This window comes from Phodopus roborovskii, unplaced genomic scaffold, assembly GCF_943737965.1.
Source record: "Phodopus roborovskii unplaced genomic scaffold, PHOROB, whole genome shotgun sequence".
NCBI lineage: Eukaryota > Metazoa > Chordata > Mammalia > Rodentia > Cricetidae > Phodopus > Phodopus roborovskii.
In genome coordinates, this window is record NW_026126611.1 from 12,652,736 (window position 1) to 12,660,353 (window position 7,618).

At 52.6% G+C, this 7,618-nt stretch overlaps 1 protein-coding gene across 1 annotated transcript in view; it reads right to left on the minus strand.

Moving 5' to 3' along the window:
• Positions 1 to 1,632, minus strand: part of Tab2 (TGF-beta activated kinase 1 (MAP3K7) binding protein 2) — a 47,143-nt gene extending 45,511 nt beyond the window's left edge. The window contains exon 1 of the mRNA XM_051206012.1: positions 1,549 to 1,632. The gene's annotated coding sequence lies outside the window, so the exon portion shown is untranslated. The remainder of the gene's footprint in view (positions 1 to 1,548) is intronic.
• Positions 1,633 to 7,618: the final 5,986 nt, after the last annotated feature.

Below are 7,618 nucleotides of genomic sequence, written 5' to 3' on the forward strand. Positions count from 1 at the left end.
CATAAAGCACTCTCTATTACAAACTGGTGGAGGGGGCAAGCACAAGTTCTGAATCACTGGGATTTTTGTCCTACTTCCTGTTAATGCAGATAGTGCCACCATTCAACATACCCATTCCGCATGCATTTTTAAACGCGGCAGAGCCCTTCCCGGGCTATCTGGCTACCAACTCAGCTTTTAGTCAGGAATCTGAAAATTCTTCCTAGGATTCACACCGAGGGAGCCAGCTAAGGCACACAATAGTATAAAAGGCGACTCTTCACTTACTAGAAACACCTATGTTTTTAACAAAGTTTCAAACTGTCACGTTTAAAAAGCAACTGTGGATTCACCTTTACAGAAACATTAAGGGTATTTTTTGAAAAGGAGTCAAAACTGCTATTGTACCAAGAGTGTGTTAAACAGTGACACCCTGAAAGCCCACCCCCCCAAAAATCTAATCTGTACCCATCAAAATTCCCGGTGAAATCTGAAATTGCATAACGAGCAACATCTTTGAGTATGCTACGACAGAAACTAATTCTTTTTATAAGATGTCAATCAACCTGCCTTAAAATTTGGCACTTTACTAACTTACCTAGAACTGACAAAATGGATGCAAAACTACACAGTGTGGCTGTTGCCTTGAATACAACGTTAGTGTCCGAGAACTTTCCAATGAATAAAAGCTCATCTGCCAACAGCCTCTGAGCTTCGGGGAACCCGAATTTCAAGAGACTAGAAGAAAAACCGCCGCGTAGCTGCAAATCCCCTCCACTCTCCTGGAAAACCCTCTTATCAGAAACATTTGAAGAATTCTTCCACAACAATTAAGCTGACTTGAATGGAAACTTAGCATCTCAAATATACTTGGCCAAACACGTAAATACAAACTCACACGCTCCCTGACACTTTGGGTCAACAACTCTGCAGGGAGCAATTCCACAGCATCAGCAGCACACAGATCCACCTGTCACCTGTCAGCAATGCCAGGAGACCCTCGCCAGCCTCCGCTTGCAACCGCGGTCGGGGGGGTGGTCTGGTGACTCTCCCGGGGGAGGGTTGTCACCTACTCACAGCGGGGCGTGCTCCCCACTTCGAGGAAGGCTCGCAGAAGCAGCAAACTCGGACAGGAAAGCGAGCGATGTGCTTCCTCTTCAACCCACACATAACTTCCCCGCTTCTCCCTTAACTCTGGGGCCCCCGGAGCCAGCTGCTTTTTTCTTCTTCTTCCTCCTCTCCTTTTCCATCCACACTGGGTCCCCCCCAAACTAGCCGGGCTCCCTCCCTCGCTTCCACTTCCAGATCGCGGGCCTGGAGGGGGGGGCGGAGGTCCGGGGCTGGTGGGGGGGGGTCCAGGCACCCCCAGCCCGGCTCCCCCGGGCGCTGGTCCCCTCCCCCGACGCCCCGGACCGAGCCCGGGCCCGGGCCCTCCGCTCCCCGCCCCCACCCGCCCCGCAGCCCTCGGGGGGCCTCCCCGCGCCTCGCCCCGGGCGGAGCGGGCGGGGAAGGAGGCCGAGCGCCCGGGGGATCGCGCCCGCCGGGGCCCGGCCGCGCACAGCCGCTTACCCTTGGCCGCCGCCGCGGCTTCCCCCTCGTCCTCGTCCGCCGCCGCCGCCGCCGCTCCCACTCGGGCAGCCGCGTCCCCCGTCGCCGCCGCCAGCGCCGATCCCAGCCGGCAGGGGGGACAGCTCAGCCCGCCCTCCCTCCCGCCCTCCCTCCCGGCGCCCTCCGCCGCTGAGGGGGAGGGGAGGGGCCGGCCTGGGGCGCCCCTGCCGCCGGCGCCCGCCCGCCCGCCGGCCGCGGATCAAAGCGATGGCCGGGGCGGCGTCGCCGCGGCCCGCTGCTCGGCTCCGGCTCCGGCTCCGGCTCGCCCGGCCGCCCCCACCCCGCGGCCGCTCGCCTGCCCTCCCCCCACCCCCCCAGGGCTCTCGCTCGCTCGCGCGCTCGCTCCCGCCCGCCCGCCCGCCGCGGCTCCGCCAGCCCCAGTCCCGCATCCAAATCGGGCCACACAATATGGCGGCGCGGCGGCCGGCAAACACCGCGAGATCTGCGGCCGCGGCCCAGGCCCAGGCGGCTGTGACGAGGCCTCCCTCGGCCGGCGGCTGGCGGCGGTGCTCTTTTCCCCGCCCCGCCTCCGGCGCTCGCCGTCCCCACGCCCGCCCGTCTGGCTGGCTGGCCGAGCCGGAGGGGGCGGCGGCGAGACGGGGCGCGCGGCCCGAGGACGCGAGCGCGGCCCTCACACCCGGCCCCGGGCCCGGCACTCGCGTGCGTCCCCGTCCCCGCCGCCGCGGGCCCGGAAGCGGGCGACGGGGCCGCACGGCTCGGCGGCCACGCACCGCGCTGGCGGCGGCGGACGCGAGCGCCCGGCCTGCCCTGCGGGCCCGACACGCCCCCCTCGGAGCCCGGGCCGCGCGCGGGGCAGCCGGGAGCCCGGCGGGGACGGGGGCCCGGCGGGGACGGGGGCCGGCGGGGACGGGGCCCGGCGGGGACGGGAGCCCGGCGGGGACGGGGGCCCGGCGGGGACGGAGCCCGGCGGGGACGGGGGCCCGGCGGGGACGGAGCCCGGCGGGGACGGGGGCCCGGCGGGGACGGGGCCCGGCGGGGACGGGGCCCGGCGGGGACGGGGGCCGGCGGGGACGGGGGCCCGGCGGGGACGGGGGCCGGCGGGGACGGGGCCCGGCGGGGACGGGGGCCCGGCGGGGACGGGGCCCGGCGGGGACGGGGCCCGGCGGGGACGGGGCGGGGACGGGAGCCCGGCGGGGACGGGAGCCGGCGGGGACGGGGGCCGGCGGGGACGGGAGCCGGCGGGGACGGGGGCCGGCGGGGACGGGGCCCGGCGGGACGGGCCGCGCGCGCGTCCTGGGAGCCGCGGGCTCCGGCTCGGGATGTCAGCGCTGTGCGAGGCAGGCGTTTCGGTTTTAAGGTTAATGGCGCGTTCCTAGAAGTCCTGGAAGCAGAGCCAGAGACACTGCGGCTCGGAGGGGACCGGGGGACGCTTCAGGTTTCTATCTTCTTAAAGATACACGGGTTCAATTCCCCCCCCCACCCCCCGAGGGGAAATGGTCCACGTTCCGAGAGACAGAGAGAGAACATTGTTTTTCTGACCTTGTCCAAAGCGTGCATATCGCTGCCAGTTTCTTCCATGAAGAAATTCTTACTCCCGAGAAAAATCCCGAAGGACTGTTTTTATTATTCTATTTCCAGTATAAGCTCCACGGGTACGGGGATTTTATTGTTTTGAAAACTCTTTAACTTTTAAATAAATCCTTCCCCTTTCACTCTAATTAAAACACACACACACACACACACACACACACACACTGGGGCACACATCTTTAATCCCAGCACTCAAGAGGCAGAGACAGAGGCAGGAGGATCTCTGTGAGTTCAAGGCCAGCCTGGCCTACAGAGCGAGTTCCAGGACAGCCAGGACTACACAGAGAAACCCTGTCTCTAAGGGAAAAAAAAAAAAAAAAAAAAAAAAAAAAAAAACCAACAACAAACAAAAATTAAACAAAACCTGAGGTATAGCTACAAATCAAAACTTTTAGCCCATCAGAAGTCACAAGTGCTAATGTTTTACATTGAAACTTTAAATTTTTCTCTCGGTTGGAGATGACAATAAAAGCATGTACTTTAAAAAGTTATTTGTGTGTGTGAAGTGAAAGTAAATTATGATTTCCATAATAGATGATATTTTCATTAGTTCACAGTAGAAGAAGTCATTGAACCCTAATACTTCACAGCAGTTCCCTGAGGAATTATTTCCATATTCAGTATAATTGAAGTAATAATTTTGGGTAAATTGAATCAATTATTATTAAGTCAATAAACTGAGACACAAGGCCAACAGAATTAGGCACTTTAAGTGAAAAATAGTCTTTGTTAGGAATTTGTTTTATGAACTGTTCATGTACATGTTTTAATAGAAATGTTTTCTATACAAAAAACAATGTAATGGATGGAGTAGAGCTTATCCAAGGACAAGGAGGAGATATATGTAATACAACCACTTCATCCTTGCACAAAGTCTGAAGAGCTTGGACCTCTGTCTCATAATGAAGAACCTCAGACAGCTGTGTACAGAGAGCTTCTATGAAAGAACCAACCTACTTTAAAAACATTGGCGATGTCTTAAGAAACAAAGACCTCAGATTAAAACTGAAGGGACATGACATCTAAATGCAATGCAAAACATACGCGAAGTTGATCTCTTACTGGGAAAGAAAAAGTTACAAACTATAATAATGGGATAATTCGTCAAGTTGGGTATGGACTACAGGTACAACTGTTTTTGGTAACCTTCCTGAATTTGTTCTGTATGATACTGCTCTTCAAGAAAATCATTGAAGTACTAATGGGGTAAATCTTTCTCCTAAGTGGCCCAGAAAAAAAAAGTATGTATGCATATGTATGTATGCATTCATATTTGCTATACACATACAGAAAAAGTGTGACTATAAGATTTAAATCTTGGGCCAAGAGTTGGTGGTGCATGCCTTTAATCCCAGGTGTTGGGAGGCAGAGGCAGGCGAATCTCCATGAATGCAAGGGCAGCCTGGTCTACAACATGAGTTCCAGGAGAGCCAGAGCTACACAAGAGAAACCCTGTCTTGCAAAAACTTTAAAAAAAAAAGGAATTTAAATCTTGGCCAGAGATATTTTAAAAGATAAATTTGGCAACTATAGACCATTTGTAGTATCTTGCAATGTTCTGAAAGTTTGCTTGTGAGCCTAGATGGGCCATCAACTCTGGTCCAAACCATCTCTCATCTCTCAAGCCCCCCAAAAATCGTGGAACTGGCATCTGTGTGAGGATTGGGCTTGACCCTCAGCACGCAATAACAGAACAAAATCAAAGAACTTGAGCTCCTAGGAGTTCCCTTATCTCAGCAAGGAAAGGCATAGAGCGAGTGAGCTAGAGACAGCTCTTTGCCTTCTCTGTCCTTCACCACTCACTTGGAAGTCCGGGTCACCTGCATGTTTCTCTTAGGGTTTTCAATGTGTTTGATCCGGAATATAGATAACTAGGAATGCTTTCAAGCGTTTGGTAAATGTGATTTCGATGTTTATGGAGTTGGTGAATAGTCATCTCTATCGACTGGTGAAACTAAGGAGGACAGACTGTCTTCCAGGTTTGTAGTGGCTTCAGGAAACTGGATAAACCCCATTTAGCATCCAGGAACACTTTAGTTAGCACTAGGTGCCTGCACCACCCGTGGTTCAAGTGTGCAGTAACCCGCAGGTCCCATCCACCCAGAACATGTTCCACAGTGCTGCTGGTGGAGGAGATGGCCCTGCACGAGCAGCATCTGCACGAGGTAGCCGGTGACAGTCACGGAAGCCGAGCAGGGCAAGCCTCAAGGGGAAGATTGCATGTGACAAGTGGAGGCAAATCAAGAGGCCTCCAGCAATGACAACTTGAACAAAGCAAGAGGGGCTTACGTGCGAGAAACACTTAATTCTGCACACCTATAGCATAAAAGATGCAAAGGGAGGCAAGGCTGCATAAAACCGCAAATGCTGAGCCTAGCCCGTTCTTCAGGCAATGAGAAGCGACTTGTGTTTAGACAAGAAAAAAGACGAGATTAAATAGACGATTCTTTAAGAAGGATGCTCTTAAGGCTGTCACGATGCCTCAGTGGGTAAAGTGCTTGTTGGGCAAACACAAAGACCTGTTTGATCCCCAGACCCCACACAATAAAACTGAGGCAAGATGACACGTGTCTCTAGTCCCAACACTGGGGAGGCAGAATACACTGACCTCTGGGGTTTGCTGGCGAGCTAGTCAAGAGGCAGATGACTTGTGTGTCCTATCCCTCTCCCCACTCCTTCCCATCCCACCCAATCCCGGGGACATTGGATGAGGAATGACGCCACAGATCATACAAATGGGAGACATGGAGAAGCTTACTATTAGTAAGCTTGTTTCCAGTGGACTTTGACAGATCTGAATTTAAAGTGACTTAAGTAGTACAAGACACAATGCTGTACACCTCTAATCCCAGCACCTCTGAGGCACAGGCACACGAGCCAGGCATCCAAAGTCACCCTCAGTTCTGTAGTGAGTTAGAGGACAGTCGAACCTAAAACATTAAGTAATATAAAAATTCATATTTGATAGATTTGGGGCTTTCAAAACAGTAGACACGAGTATGAAAGGCTTAAAAGTGCAACAATACAGTCAAGGTCTGGGTTCTTTCCATTTCTGCTCTGTTGCTTTGGGCTTTCAAATCAACCTGAGACCAATGCAAGGTGGCCCTTGTGGTCCCAGGCATCTGGGATGCTAATATCTAGAAGAAGGAAGGAGAGGGAAAATGTTTCCCAAAACTGCTTTTCTTATTCCTCCTGTCACGGTTCACCTTGACTGTCAACTTAATGGGACTTAGAATCACCTGTGGGGCACCTCTGGGCATCTCTGTGGGGCATTTCAGAGAGGGCTTCCTTGGAGTGATGGTTACACACTTAAGCTTGGACCAAAGCCCTGTCCTCCCTCAAGTGGCCTTTGTCACATATTTTGTTGTGACAACAAGAAACATAGCTAATATAGCGCCCCTCTCCCACCAGTCCCCTCCCCCTGAGCCGTATTTGAACCACTTACTAGTTTCTAGTTCCCATGGTGAAATACGTTTTGCAGAGCAGAGATGGAGAGGTAAGAGTCAAAGACACTCCGAAGGCTTGCGCCAAATGACTCAGAAACAAAGAAATGGGGTCAGATATGAGAGGAGCCATGACTCTTGTCACAGTTCTGGTTTGGGGATGGCAGGGATGACTAGCCGGAGGTGGCGGCAGGAGGCGAAGGGGATGAAATAATGAGTCTTGACCTTCCAAGAGAAATATGTAAGAATAACATCCAAGGCACAGAACGAACACTTGACTTTTTGGAGACAAATGTAAGAAAGGAAGAAAACCTGTGTGTGTTTGTGCGTGTGTGCGTGTACAAACTGAAAGCTGGTCCCAAGATTTATGTGGGTGTGCAAAGGCCTAGAATAACAAGAAGATTCCGAAGAACAAAGCTGGAAGTTTTACCCTACAAAGTTTCGAAGTTCATTATGAGGCTCAGTAATTGAGACAGTGTGGTATTGGCAAAGGGCTAGATGAATACACCAAAGGAATATAATAGGGAATCCAGAAATAGAACTAGGGGCTTGATTTACAGCAAAGTCACTGCCACAGTACAGTGAAGAAAGGATAATATTTTGAACAAATGGTGCTGGAGCAATTGGCTACTCATCTGGAAAAAAAGGATATTTGACTCCTACCTCACTCCATATACACTAATTAGTTCAAGATGATCCTAGACCGAAGCGGGAAAGTGTTTAAATAAGCTTGTATTAATCAAAAGATATGATCAAGAGAGTGGGTTGGGGAGAAAGACTATTTTAAAACACACATCTGGATAAAGGACTCATATCCAGAATCAGCAAAAAGAGTCCTGTAAATCAATAAGAAAAACCAAGCAGATCAAATTTTAAAATGAGAAAGGCTGTTGTTGCTATTGGAGGCTTTTCTTTTTCTAATTCTGAGACAGGGTGCTATTGTAGCTTAACCTGGCTTTGAATTTACTGTGCAGCCAAGGCTATCCTCGAACTCCTGGTCCTCTTGTTTCTCTCTTACATGCTGGGATCGCAGACAC